The 16050-nt window shown below is 34.3% G+C and overlaps 1 pseudogene; it reads right to left on the bottom strand.

The window, feature by feature from the left end:
• Positions 1–7457: 7457 nt before the first annotated feature.
• LOC136777323 (nuclear pore complex protein Nup85-like) lies at positions 7458–15217 on the bottom strand (annotated as a pseudogene).
• Between the last annotated feature and the right edge of the window lie 833 nt (positions 15218–16050).

The following is a 16050-nucleotide window of genomic DNA, read 5'->3' as shown; positions in this document are numbered from 1 at the left end:
CGGCAGGATATTTGAACAACTCTCTTCACTTTATTCGTCCCCCTGTTCCTTTTACAATTGTTATCTATCGCGCTTCAGAGGTGTTTCCCGCTACGACCTCGGTTCGACACTGACTGTCTTCTTGGGTCTTAGACCCAACGCGTCATATGTTTATCTGTAGCTTATTTGTATGAGGCGAAACTCATAAACACATCTAACGGTTAACTCGTCCTCTTAGATACACCTATGCTTACAAGAGGATAGATCCAATGGTGACTTTTGTAGATCACCTAATGGTGAATAAAAAAGTTCCTATTGACTCTATGGCTACCTCGTCGCGATTCGATTATACATAGCTGATGACATAATTGATTTTCAGGTATCCAGCTTTGTATAATTGAATCGCGACGAGATAACTTTAGCGTCAATAGGAACTTTTTTATTCACCATGGTGTGATCTACAAAATTCTCCATAGGATCTATCGTTTATCTCGTCGCGATTCGATTATACATAGCTGGATACCTGAAAATCGATTATGTCACCAGCTATGTATAATCGACTCGCGACGATATAACCATAGAGTCAATAGGCCCTTTTTTATTCACCATATTGTGATCTACAAAAGTCTCCATTGGATCTATTGTCTATCTCGTCGCGATTCGATTATACATAGTTGATGACATAATCGATTTTCAGGTATCCAGCTTTGTATAATCGAATTGCGACCAGATAACCATAGAGTCAATAGGAACGTTTTTATTCCCATGATGTGATCTACAAATGTCTCCATTGGATCTATCGTCTATCTCGTAGCGATTCGATTATACGTAGCTGATGACATAATCGATTTACAGGTATCCAGCTTTGTATAATTGAATCGCGACGAGATAACCATAGAGTCAATAGGAACTTTTTTATTCACCATGATGTGATCTACAAAAGTCTCCATTAGATCTATCGTTTATCTCGTCGCGATTCGATTATATTCCGCTGGATACCTGAAAATCGATTATGTCAGCAGCTATGTATATACGAATCGCGAAGATATTACCATAGAGTCAATAGGCCATTTTTTATTCACCATATTGTGATCTACAAAAGTCTCCATTGGATCTATCGTTTATCTCGTAGCGATTCGATTATACGTAGCTGATGACATAATCGATTTACAGGTAGCCAGCTTTGTATAATCGAATCGCGACGAGATAACCATAGAGTCAATAGGAACTTTTTTATTCACCATGATGTGATCTACAAAAGTCTCCATTGGATCTATCGTTTATCTCGTCGCGATTCGATTATACACAACTGGATACCTGAAAATCGATTATGTCACCAGCTTTGTATATACGAATCACGACGGTATAACCATAGAGTCAATAGGCCCTTTTTTATTCACCATATTGTGATCTACAAAAGTCTCCATTGGATCTATCGTCTATCTCGTCGCGATTCGATTATACATAGCTGATGACAAAATCGATTTTCAGGTATCAAGCAGGGTATAATTGAATCGCGACAAGATATCCATAGAGTCAATAGGAAAGTTTTTATTCACCATGATGTGATCTGCAAAAGTCTCCATTGGATCTATCGTCTATCTCGTAGCGATTCGATTATACATAGCTGATGACATAATCGATTTTCTGGTATCCAGCTTTGTATAATCGAATTGCGACCAGATAACCATAGAGTCAATAGGAACGTTTTTATTCACCATGATGTGATCTACAAAAGTCTCCATTTAATCTAACGTCTATCTCGTAGCGATTCGATTATAAATAGATGGATACCTGAAAATCGATTGTCATCAGCTATGTATAATCGAATCGCGACGAAATAGAGGATAGATCCAATGGTGACTTTTGTAGATCACCTAATGGTGAATAAAAAAGTTCCTATTGACTCTATGGCTATCTCGTCGCGATTCGATTAACATAGCTGATGACATAATTGATTTTCAGGTATCCAGCTTTGTATAATCTAATCGCGACGAGATAACTTTAGCGTCAATAGGAACGTTTTTATTCACCATGATGTGATCTACAAAAGTCTCCATTGTATCTAACGTCTATCTCGTAGCGATTCGATTATAAATAGATGGATACCTGAAAATCGATTGTCATCAGCTATGTATAATCGAATCGCGACGAAATAGAGGATAGATCCAATGGTGACTTTTGTAGATCACCTAATGGTGAATAAAAAAGTTCCTATTGACTCTATGGCTATCTCGTCGCGATTCGATTAACATAGCTGATGACATAATTGATTTTCAGGTATCCAGCTTTGTATAATCTAATCGCGACGAGATAACTTTAGCGTCAATAGGAACGTTTTTATTCACCATGATGTGATCTACAAAAGTCTCCATTGGATCTATCGTCTATCTCGTAGCGATTCGATTATACGTAGCTGATGACATAATCGATTTACAGGTATCCAGCTTTGTATAATCGAATCGCGACGAGATAACCATAGAGTCAATAGGAACTTTTTTATTCACCATGACGTGATCTACAAAAGTCTCCATTAGATCTATCGTTTATCTCGTCGCGATTCGATTATATTCCGCTGGATACCTGAAAATCGATTATGTCAGCAGCTATGTATATACGAATCGCGAAGATATTACCATATAGTCAATAGGCCCTTTTTTATTCACCATATTGTGATCTACAAAAGTCTCCATTGGATCTATTGTCTATCTCGTCGCGATTCGATTATACATAGCTGATGACATAATCGATTTTCAGGTATCCAGCTTTGTATAATCGAATTGCGACCAGATAACCATAGAGTCAATAGGAACGTCTTTATTCCCATGATGTAATCTACAAAAGTCTCCATTGGATCTATCGTCTATCTCGTAGCGATTCGATTATACGTAGCTGATGACATAATCGATTTACGGGTATCCAGCTTTGTATAATCGAATCGCGACGAGATAACCATAGAGTCAATAGGAACTTTTTTATTCACCATGATGTGATCTACAAAAGTCTCCATTAGATCTATCGTTTATCTCGTCGCGATTCGATTATACACCGCTGGATACCTGAAAATCGATTGTCATCAGCTATGTATATACGAATTACGACGATATAACCATAGAGTCAATAGGCCCTTTTTTATTCACCATATTGTGATCTACAAAAGACTCCATTGGATCTATCGTCTATCTCGTCGCGATTCGATTATACATAGCTGATGACATAATCGATTTTCAGGTATCCAGCAGGGTATAATTGAATCGCGACAAGATATCCATAGAGTCAATAAGATCGTTTTTATTCACCATGATGTGATCTACAAAAGTCTCCATTGGATCTATCGTCTATCTCGCGCGATTCGATTATACATAGCTGATGACATAATCGATTTTCAGGTATCCAGCTTTGTATAATCGAATTGCGACCAGATAACCATAGAGTCAATAGGATGGATTTTATTCACCATGATGTGATCTACAAAAGTCTCCATTAGATCTATCGTTTATCTCGTAGCGATTCGATTATACATAGCTGATGACATAATCGATTTTCTGGTATCCAGCTTTGTATAATCGAATTGCGACCAGATAACCATAGAGTCAATAAGAACGTTTTTATTCACCATGATGTGATCTAGAAAAGTCTCCATTGTATCTAACGTCTATCTCGTAGCGATTCGATTATAAATAGATGGATACCTGAAAATCGATTGTCATCAGCTATGTATAATCGAATCGCGACGAAATAGAGGATAGATCCAATGGTGACTTTTGTAGATCACCTAATGGTGAATAAAAAAGTTCCTATTGACTCTATGGCTATCTCGTCGCGATTCGATTAACATAGCTGATGACATAATTGATTTTCAGGTATCCAGCTTTGTATAATCTAATCGCGACGAGATAACTTTAGCGTCAATAGGAACTTTTTTATTCACCATGGTCTGATCTACAAAATTCTCCATAGGATCTATCGTTTATCTCGTCGCGATTCGATTATACATAGCTGGATACCTGAAAATCGATTTTGTCACCAGCTATGTATAATCGAATCGCGACGATATAACCATAGAGTCAATAGGCCCTTTTTTATTCACCATATTGTGATCTACAAAAGTCTCCATTGGATCTATTGTCTATCTCGTCGCGACTCGATTATACATAGCTGATGACATAATCGATTTTCAGGTATCCAGCTTTGTATAATCGAATTGCGACCAGATAACCATAGAGTCAATAGGAACGTTTTTATTCCCATGATGTGATGTACAAAAGTCTCCATTGGATCTATCGTCTATCTCGTAGCGATTCGATTATACGTAGCTGATGACATAATCGATTTACAGGTATCCAGCTTTGTATAATCGAATCGCGACGAGATAACCATAGAGTCAATAGGAACTTTTTTATTCACCATGACGTGATCTACAAAAGTCTCCATTAGATCTATCGTTTATCTCGTCGCGATTCGATTATATTCCGCTGGATACCTGAAAATCGATTATGTCAGCAGCTATGTATATACGAATCGCGAAGATATTACCATATAGTCAATAGGCCCTTTTTTATTCACCATATTGTGATCTACAAAAGTCTCCATTGGATCTATTGTCTATCTCGTCGCGACTCGATTATACATAGCTGATGACATAATCGATTTTCAGGTATCCAGCTTTGTATAATCGAATTGCGACCAGATAACCATAGAGTCAATAGGATGGATTTTATTCACCATGATGTGATCTACAAAAGTCTCCATTAGATCTATCGTTTATCTCGTAGCGATTCGATTATACATAGCTGATGACATAATCGATTTTCTGGTATCCAGCTTTGTATAATCGAATTGCGACCAGATAACCATAGAGTCAATAAGAACGTTTTTATTCACCATGATGTGATCTACAAAAGTCTCCATTGTATCTAACGTCTATCTCGTAGCGATTCGATTATAAATAGATGGATACCTGAAAATCGATTGTCATCAGCTATGTATAATCGAATCGCGACGAAATAGAGGATAGATCCAATGGTGACTTTTGTAGATCACCTAATGGTGAATAAAAAAGTTCCTATTGACTCTATGGCTATCTCGTCGCGATTCGATTAGGTAGTAGAGAATTTGGCCTAATAATAATATGACCTAATAAGATTATCGCCTAAAAACGTTAACTTCACATTGGTGTTGATTAAATCGTCTGAATGTCTAAAATCGAGGAGCTGGCAACGTTGGACTGGATGGTTGTCATTTGGTTTGTGTGCGTGAGTATCCATGAGTTGGGATGGGTATAAGATGGAAATTCAGGCATACCATTTGACAGAGCAAAATCTGAAAACTGCAGATTTAGGTTGGAAACATTGCGATAAAGTGACGTGATTTCGTAAATGAGGCTGAGTGGGCTGAGTCAAGAAATTGTGAAATAGAAGTACATACACGTGGTTTTGACAGCTGGTGCAACCTGTGCATTAAGAGTGATTAAGAGTGAGCCAAAATGGTAATAGAAGCCGCCGACAAAGCCAAATGAAGTGTTGGTTTCTTCTGAGTGTTTATCATTATATACTGTGTTAAAAATTCTATAGCCAAAGAGAATCTCACTGGTAATTCAGAAGGAGAAACAGTTTCCATGGATTCACTGAATCATTGTGGTTTACGGTTCCTACTGGCTATGAAAGATTACAATTATATTATGAAGTTTTTGCTACTGTAAGAGCTCACTTTCAAATGCAAGGGATCTCGACAAATATAAACCAGTTTGAGCCATCCATTCAGAGTCCAAAGATGAAATGTTACAACTGATAACATGTTACGCCATAGGTCAACTAAAATGGTCTGTGCTTAAGTAACCAGGTATTTATTGGTGGATAAGGAGTAACATAGTTTTCAGATGATGCGTAGAGATAATAGCCAAAGCAGCTTTCCAATAAAATCAAAATCCAGTGGACGCAGCAATTTATTATTTGGCCAAGGAGAAGAAAAATCTTGTTTGGTGTCTTTCTACGAGTCAGAGAGAGCTACGAAACAATGCCAGCATTCATGTATAATAAATTTGCTGAGAATGGTGCTGGTGAACCTTTAAGAGGGGACGATATGGCTTCACCAAATATAAAGAGGATATTGTACGAGGAATTTTTAGGATGTGAGAAGGAAGGACAAAATAAGGATATGCGCTAGGTCCATCTTGATTGTTTCCTGCGTAACAAAGGCCCTCTGAATATCGAAAGACCATTCGGGTTATCTAAATGAATTGCTGTTAACCAATGTCTGTACGTTCTATTCCCAACACAATGATTAATTATTTGAAATTACAAAGGACAAAAGATAAGAAATCATATCTCATTAATCACTCTATTACAATTTATTTATTTAATGTTTTGACTAATATACTGTTTTCACAGTGTTTCAGCAAATCCAAACATTGTCAAATGTTATGAATATTTTGTGTATAAACCCATTGCTTGTCATACAATATATATCGTCTCAACAGCACAAGATAAGAAGAAGAGTCATTCCGTAGTAATTTCTGATTTTAGTTATGGTACTGTAAATAATGGGCTGCTGGATGAACAATTCATATTGGAATATAATATGACGCTACTGGAACAATACACAGTTATACTTTACCACTGTACACGCACACTTCAAAGCTGCGGTTGTCCTGCTGTAGTATTTACAGTCCTATCCAAATTGCCTAATGAAATAGTGCATAATAATAGCGAGAATAATTCAAGTATGTAATTTTCCTAATTGTTCATGCCGTTATGACGTGTTTATTTTATATTATGAATTTATTTTAATATTAAATTACAGGCGTGCTTAATAGTCCCAGTAAGATCAAAGTACAGGATTCTATGTCAATTCTTCTGCTTCGAATTTGTAATCCCCATGCAGAAATGGATTAGAATTATTAAAAGAAAGAATTGTTATTCAAGTATTATTTAAATAAGATCTGAATGTATCAATTTAACAATTTGGTTGTGATTTTTCAAACTTGTTATATTAAAGCATTTCCTTTGCTGTTTTAGGCCCAATAAATTTTAAATGTTTTTGACTTCCAGTATTCTGTTTGAATAACTATCCTGCATTAATAAATGAAGATGGATGAAAATCTTTTATATTGGTTCTAAGTAGATTACAGGATAATGAATTAACCTTTCAATATAATTTTCTTTTCTTCATTTAGATTACGTTGATATATTATACTGTCAATTATAAAAGATTTATCGCAATAGGTACTTTACAAACGAAGGCACATGATATACTTCTTTTATTTGTACAAATAATGATGTTTATAAAAATATCAAGGCTCGCGAATGGAATCATTTTAAAAAGCTTTTATATATATTAAAACATATTCAAGAATGATTCTTTACTATTCTTGACATATTTCTAGGTTTAATAATGCTGGCGCCAAATTTCTAGCAACCGCTAATTTATAAATATCTGCCTTCTCCTCAAATTTTGCATAATTTCCGTATGCATCCATTTCATTGTAATAGCTGGAAACTATCATTGGACGAAAAAGGAACGTCTTCTGCCTCCAGCAATGGTATTAGGTCAGTCAAAAGAATCAGCCAAAAGCTAGGAAAATGAAAAATAAAGCTTAGTAGTCGTATTAAAATATACAAATTGTTTAACGAAACCAGATAGAAATATCTTACTATTTAGGTGTTACATTTGTAAGATTATTTACCTGATATGGTTATGTGCGAAAAAAGGATTTGGAGCAAATTTGAAATTTCCCTCTGCCTATCCCTTCTCTAGTTCTCTGGACGTTGGAAGGAGACGGGGGTAGGAGAAGGAACGGTGAGAAGTAAGATTTTGAGGAAAAGACAGTTGGCGTTAGGTTCTTGTAATAGAGAGTTAGATTGATTGTTGCTGGTAAAATTGGATTCGGCTTTTCTTTAATCCTGTCATTTTTATTTCGAACCTTCACAAAATCCCAAAGTATGAAAAATCCTTACACATTGAAACCAAAAGGGCGACCAATGAACTTGTTGCATCCTTGAACTCCCCATTTTCATTCTTTTTTTGAAATTCACAATATTTACCTGGAATAAAATAAATGTTATAAGTCAATACAAAATATACTCCATTTGCGTTATTTTTTGTATTAGTTAGGTATAAATTTCACCAACCTAAAAATGTGATTCTTTAACTAGCCAGCATACAGGATCTTAAGTTCTCAAGTAAATCATGACATTCCTAATCGCCATTATCAGTATAATGCCTCAAGAATTGATCAGCGTTATAAGTAATAAATCTATTATCTTGCGCTTTCAATGCTCAAGTAAGAGCATTTTCCATTTGTCCTTGTTTAATGCATTTAAATCCCTGGATCTTGCAAATACTAGTAACTAATACAAATTGTTTTTATATCTATTATTTGTCAGTATCAAAAAGCAAATTAAATTAGTTACCAACATGATTCATGTTATTATCCTTGACAAAATCTATTATTTTAGATATTCCAGATTTACTTCCCATTGACAGTGATTGCAAATGAATCTCTAATCTTGCTTTGCCTTGCTTTTCACAATGCATCAGGTAAGAAGCAGCAAACCACCCATTCTCATTCATGCTTTTTATCTTTTCTATGATCGGAGGTAAATTGCTTATTATCAATGCAAGGGTAATGATATCTGCTAGCCTGCTTGCCTGCCATTTCTCTGCTACTTTGTTAGCATGATGAGACAGTTCATGAAATTTACAACAGGTTAATGAGTAGATTAGTTTAGCAACCAAAAGCTCAAACCAAGTTTCTGCATACTCAGCAAGCCCCAGTAAAATTGTTTCATCCCTTAAAGCCAGTTTCATTAAAACTTATAGATTTCTATATATCGCATATGCTTTAGTATTCAAATTAGAATTATGATCCATTTGCCATAGTTGAAAATGGGCAGTGAATTCATTCATTGAATAACCATCATAAACATCATATACAGGCATTCATTTGAGTATGCTTATAGCATTGTTAAGGTCCGGTCTTACGAGTCTCGATTAAATTAACATGGTGTAATAAATGTCACGCGGAATGTATATAGACTAATTCATAAGATATATTCTACGTTACATGTAATATAGCATAATTAACTTAACTGTGACCTGTAAGACCGGGCCTAAAACCTGCGGCCGTATTTATAGACGTCACTCACACTCGACTTAGGTTTGGATACTATAGTTTACGTGACATAAACTGTAGCATTTTAGGGTTCCTTAAGTTCGAGGGGTGTTTATAAATACGGCCGCTGGATGATCATATCTATAGTGCTGCTCCAGCAAAGCACAAACTACTTCCAAATGACCATGTAAAGCACAGTCCAAAACTGTCTTTCAATAATTAATATTTTCCAATTCAGCATCTATTATATTTTGTGCCGAAACGAATACAACTGCTCTTTTATTTCTAAGAAAGTGAAATTTGATCCATCTCAAGAATTTTGTTAATGTCACATTTCCTGGTGTCACATCCAAATAAAGAATTTCAGTTAGATGACAATTACATTGAACTCGTAATAAAATTATCCAACAGGAACATTTTATAATAGTAAAACAATGAATATTAATAAATCAATTATTATTTAGAAAAGGTATATAATTGTTAAATATTTGAATGTATACAGACATACATCAAATAGATTACACAACCTTATCTTTTTGTGTATAAACGTGAACATCTACATTACTTCAAAATGGCAAATTGTTGAAATATTTCAAATTTATTTTTGCCATAATTTATAGGCGGAACTTAAGTTCAAGAAATAGATTAAGACCGGTAAATTCTACAGTCATGTTACACATATTATACATTTCAAAATGATCTAAATTATAACTTTTAAATATGAATTTCGACACTTGTATTGAGTGCAAACTTTTATACATCTAGGAGTAATACCAATAAAAATTATTCAAATTAAAAGCTAAACAAACCTGAATTATTAATATTTGAATCACCTATATTTCAAAAAATTTCAGGTGTATAGTTTAGAGATTGTTCTAAAAATTCGGCAATTTTTCTCTGCAGAATTATATTATCACTATCTAAAATGAAGTATCGTTCTAAATATACCCAAGCATTAGCTAGCCATTTTGATAGCTTATCAACAGTTTGTTTCTGCACACAAACGCCCCTTCTTAAATGGTTAAACGTGATTTGATAGTTTTTAATTATTTGTACAATTGTATCTGAAAAAGTAATAAAATATTTATGTGTGTATATATATATATATATATACAGGGTGTACCACCGAAGGCGCACCAGCCTCGAAATGACCGTAAGAGGACGGATAGCGCGTGGTGGGGGTCGACGCATAACATTGGACGGAGTTAGATAAAGCGCGAGTAATAGATGGAAAGGCAGGGCTATACGCTCCTATACGCTTTGCCTATGCCTTCCCCCCTCCCCCATCAACGCGACACCAATAGTCACAGTCTCTCTCTCTCTCTCTCTTCTCTCTCCCCGCGCCGTTTCCATTTCTTTATTTTCATTTACCCAGGAGGCGTTTTCGTCCTTTTCTTCTATCAAGTCAATTCTTGCGGATTACTAAACACATTAATTTTTAGCATAAAATTGAAAAGCGTTAGCAATATTTCTCACACCACCTTGAGGTAGATAGCTAGGCGCGTTTTTTTTAAAGTGGTTTCCCCCGGAGGCCTAATTCACTGAATAGAGCTAGCCTATAAATTCTCAAAACATCCCCCTCTTTGTTGAGAACAGAGGTTAGCTCTTCGACATCTTAATCCATTCGACTACTTTTTGTGGGGACACATAAAGCGTTTAATGGAAAATCAGCGTGAGGGTAGAATGATGGAGGTTCGTAAAGAAATCATTGCGGCCTTCAGAACAATCACGCCGGACATGGTGAGACGAGCAACACGCAACATAATTCGAAGAGCTAACCTTTGTTCGCAGCAAAAGGGGGGATATTTTGAGAATTTCTAAGCTATCTTTACTTTGAGTTATCCAGTGGATTAGGCTTCCGGAGGAAACCACTTAAAAAAAACGCGCCTAGCTATCTACCTCAAGGTGGTGTGGAAAAGATAGCTAACGCTTTTCAATTTTATGCTAAAAATTAATGTGTTTAGTAATCCGCAAGAATTGACTTGATAGAAGAGAAGGACGAAAACGCCTCCTGGGTAAATGAAAATAAAGAAATGGAAACGGCGGGGAGAGAGAAGAGAGAGAGAGAAAGAGACTGTGACTATTGGTGTCGCGTTGATGGGGGAGGGGGGAAGGCATAGGCAAAGCGTATAGGAGCGTATAGCCCTGCCTTTCTCCATCTATTACTCGCGCTTTATCTAACTCCGTCCAATGTTATGCGTCGACCCCCACCACCCGCTATCCGTCCTCTTACGGTCATTTCGAGGTTGGTGCGCCTTCGGTGATACACCCTGTATATACAGGATGAGTCAGATAATTCGCAGCAGGAGGCGTCAAGCGGAGATCCTCTTGAAACCTCGTAGTGAGGGCTAAGCGCGCGAAAAATCGCGGAGAGAAAGAGAAAGGATGACTGATCGGAGAGATAGCGCAACGCTACTCACGTTTCTTCTCTGTCACTCCTAGTGGTCTCTGGCCGGGATTCATAAACAGAACTTGAGTTCAAGCTCACTTTGAAACCTATAAGGTGTGTTACGTAGACTATAGATTATACCCGTCATAAGCTTGTACTTGAGCTTAAGTTTCATTTATGAATCCCGGGAACTGTCTATGCAACGAAAATACACAAAATTCATTGGTTGATCGCTGCTTCTCACTCGCTACTGTTGCCTCTCTCTCTCTCTAGCGACCAATGAATTTTGTCAATACGTCTTTCATAAAGAGAGACTACTAAGTTTAACAGAAAAGCAACTACAGTAACGTTGCTCTGTCTCTCTCTCTCTCTCTCTCTTTCTCTCTTTCTCTCTTTCTCTCTTTCTTTCTTTCTTTCTTTCTTTCTCTCTCTGATTGCTCATGCTTTCTCTATCTCTCCGCGGCCAATCGCGCGCTTAGCTCCCATTACAGAGCTTTAAGAGGATCTCCGCCTCTTGCTGTTAATTATCTGACCCACCCTGTATATTAAGGTGTCCGATACAATAATTTTTTGTTTTCGATTCATGTCTGTAAATTTGATATAAAATCTATTAAAATTGGATGAAAAATGAGCCTTAGTGATATAGGTAATCAAAACAACTGCCAACGAAGGTTTGAAAATTACAATGGAATTCACGATCGAAATTACGTATTTTGACTACTTATACAAATTGTAAGTTTTTCATTATTCAATTCTTTAATATCATAATGTATATACTTTACCACTCAGGTTTTTAGAAAATGTAATGATATGAATGATTATTTTTACTTGTTTACAATTTTGTTTTTATATGGGTTAAGATTATATATAACAACATTTTGCAAGGAATATGGATTAATAATGTATCTTGCATAATTTCTCCTTAAGGCTCTCGATATCGCACCTTCTCTGACTCTTGAGATAATAGAATATGCAAATATTACGAATAATTTTTTAGACATTTTTTATTACATGGTTTTTAAAGATCTATACTACTTGCAGCATAGTAATAATTTTTGTTTCATATTTATTAACTCTTAAAAGTAAAAAAATAAATACACCGAAAGCGAGATTTTTCAATATACAATAATAATTCATTTTCATCGTAAAACGTTGCTTTAAGCTGTACACTGAGAGAATAAAAATTTAAGAATTTCGATAATGGTTTGCCAACAATTACACTCGATTGCAAGATGATAATATTTTAATTTTTTTAAGTATAATAATTGTTAAAATAATAATTATTACAGTGTAAATCACTTAATTCAGTGACATTATCTTTACAACAGACAATAATTATCATTTTGCGATTAAGTGGCTAATTGTTTTCTTTTTTTAATACACGTATGTATGTGTGTCTATAAACTTACACATTCTCGCTTCTATATCAATGTGACGATGTACACGGAGCGAATTACGTGTATAATTGGAGGTGTGCACACATTTGTTATGTAAAAACATGTTTTTAATTATTATTAAATAAAAACAAATAACTACCATGTTATCCACGACGAAGTTTATGTAGTAAGTGTTTAAAAAATTGGGAGAACTTAATGATTTTTTGTCAATAAACGCCTTGTTTTCAAATTATACTATTCTTACGAGTACCCATATAGTACGAAGTGACTTAAAAGATATCTTTTATCTTTTTTTTAGTCAGACGACTAAAAGATGTCTATAAAACAACTTTTAGTTAAGTGTGCTGTATGGGTAGTGGCTGAGCCGAAGAAAATAATTATATTAAAACATTTTATATCGCGCTGGTAGAACGACTTAAGCGAACAAAATTTAATTCTAATACTTACAGAAAAATTTGTGCGCAGGTGGCTTGGTACCTATCATTCCTTTTAAATATTTATGGTACCTTTCTTGGGCATTATTCGTTCTATCAATTGATTTATAAACCGACAATATCTCCGGAGAGGTTTTAATAATCCATTGTCTTCTATAATAAATTATAAATGGACTTATGATTTCGAACAATTCTTCATATTCCTCAGCTTTCTCACATAGATTAACAAAGGCTTGTCGAATTAAAGTCGGTGGTAAGAAGCATAGATTTATAAATTTTCTGATAAGCCGTTTCAAAATATTGCCATCATTTATATCCAACTCTTCCAATTTACGGTGGATCTTCAATTTTTTCAGTTGTTTTCTAATATTCTGTAAATGTTTATGTAATTTAAATTATCGGTATTTCTATAAAAAGTATAGCAAATCAATGGAAGATGAAATGTAAAATTAACATATGATATGGTCGAAACTTTTGAAAACATCAAAGTGAAAATTTACCGAACTTCAAAATTGTTTATCTCCGATTTCTGATAATTATCGAAATAGATTATACAAGAGAATATATCATATTTCAAAAAACAAATATTCATTTCAATATTTGTAAATAGCCAAAGGTTTTTAAAATATTGTATAAATACTATATTTAAAGGGTAAAAAATGAAAGTTTTTGTTTAAGGAATGTGAAACGCAGTTTGTACAGCTTTGAAATATTTTACACTTTGCACTCGCAAAAAATGTTTTATTTATTGTACAGTGTTTCTCTGATGTTTATAATTTTTGTGATTTTTTAGATTATTAAAAATGAAATAACTTGTTTAATAATAAAGAGGGATAATTCTTTAAAGAGTAATTCGAAAGTTATTACAGTAGTGTATTAAAGACTATTAATTTTAAATATTAATATCATTAACGGGATCCCTCAAGCCCTCTGTAGCCAACATTACGGAACGAAAAACGAGGGAGAATTGTCCAGCGTTATTTTTCGACCGATTTCAATGTTTTTGAGCTTGTTGGAATCGTTAGGTCTGGCACCTCGTCATAAAGAAGCCCGATTTTTCGATTTTTTTTGCGTTTCAATATTATTAATGCGAATTTTTAAACAATTTTTTTTTCATTTTTTGGAAAATAAGGCTTTTTTATGTCAAGGTGCGAATCCTAACGGTTCCAACAAGCCCAAAATCATTAAAATCGGTCGAAAAATAACGCTGGACAATTCTCCCTCGTTTTTTGTTCCGTAATGTTGGCTACAGAGGGCTTGAGGGATCCCGTTAATCCCTTCAATAATGCACAAAATTATGAAGCAATCAAATTTAAAAAAATTCTTTTTGAGGTTTGTACTCGTATAAAAAGTTAAAAAAAAATCATTACATCAGTTGAATCACATATAATTAAAAAGGCTTTCAAATAAAAATTCAAATGCGATTAGGTAGACTTATGTTGTATCATATTTTGAACCAGGGAAATAAAATTGTTTTTGGAATGATATAGAAAATAATTTTGAAGACCCTCAGTTGACAGATAATTATGTCTGAATTGATATCTGGCAGATGTTTACTTACACGCAGCAAAAACTTAAATACTATACATTTGTTTTTAGTATTATTGCCGAATTTGATAATAATCGTGACCAATAATATCGAAAGAAAAAATTAATTATAAAATTAAAAAACTCTTAAATATTTGCACTTACATATACAAAGTGAAAATAACATCCTTTAACGTCGCACATTGGAAATACGTCTTGTATTGAATTTTGTATTGCGACTTCATAATCACTCATAAAGTTTACTGGGGACATTTGCGGGGCGAAATGTCTTTTTATCATTTCGAATGTTTGGACGTACAATCTTCTTCTCTTTTTTGACATGATTGCCCATGCAATGGGGATAATCTGGAAGAACCATTAATGACCAATTAAGAAATTTGTATTTATAGAAAAATTAATTATTAATTAAAACATTCAGCTTTGCCAAATAACTTTAATGTTAATACAACAATTATGTATATAAAGTAGTGTATTTGTTGCATGATGTAATTCAGCATAGTTTAAAACTATCTATTTTTTGAAATATAAAAAATTTAAACCAGAATATTGTTTTGAATATTAATTTAAAATATAATCATCATTTTAACCTGAGGAGATTGAAGACAAATACTCTTATGTAACACCTATTATTTTTTACAAATTTTACGTTATTTTCAACCAATCCCATAAAAATGGAAAATAATTTTTAAAATGTCCACCGGCTGTTCAGCATAAACAAAGAACCCCGAAGAATAAAAATTTATAAATGGAGTATTTCATTGGGTGCATCCAGAAGCATAACCGCTTAAGGAGGCCTCAGTGAGCATTTTCATCTGATTGGCGAAACTCAAACTTACAACCAATCAGATGGGATTGCTCAGTAAGCAGCTCAATGAGCGGCCCAGTTCTGGATGGCCCTATTAAAAAAAATATGTTTAAAATTGTAAAGCACGGACATTAATAACAAAATTATTAATGTTTTAAGGTTTTTTGAAGGGGTTAGACCATTCTAGAGACGTTCCAAATAAGCATATTTTGTAATTTTTTTTTAGCTAAACTGTTTAATTTATTAATTTTTCAAAATAGCATTTTAATTATACAAATAACATGTACAAAATAAAATTATGGGTGTTGTGTGTCTGTCTGTCTGTGTGTGTTCAATTTTCTAAATCTTAAAATGTCGAAAGTACATCATTTCTCGACTGACAATAT

The sequence above is a fragment of the Prorops nasuta genome, unplaced genomic scaffold (genome assembly GCF_024137725.1).
Source record: "Prorops nasuta isolate Cenicafe-Biocafe unplaced genomic scaffold, Cenicafe_Pnas_1.2 PNAS00011, whole genome shotgun sequence".
In the NCBI taxonomy this organism is placed as follows: domain Eukaryota; kingdom Metazoa; phylum Arthropoda; class Insecta; order Hymenoptera; family Bethylidae; genus Prorops; species Prorops nasuta.
The sequence above is the reverse complement of the archived record's forward strand: the minus strand, read 5'-3'. Positions and strand labels throughout refer to the sequence as shown.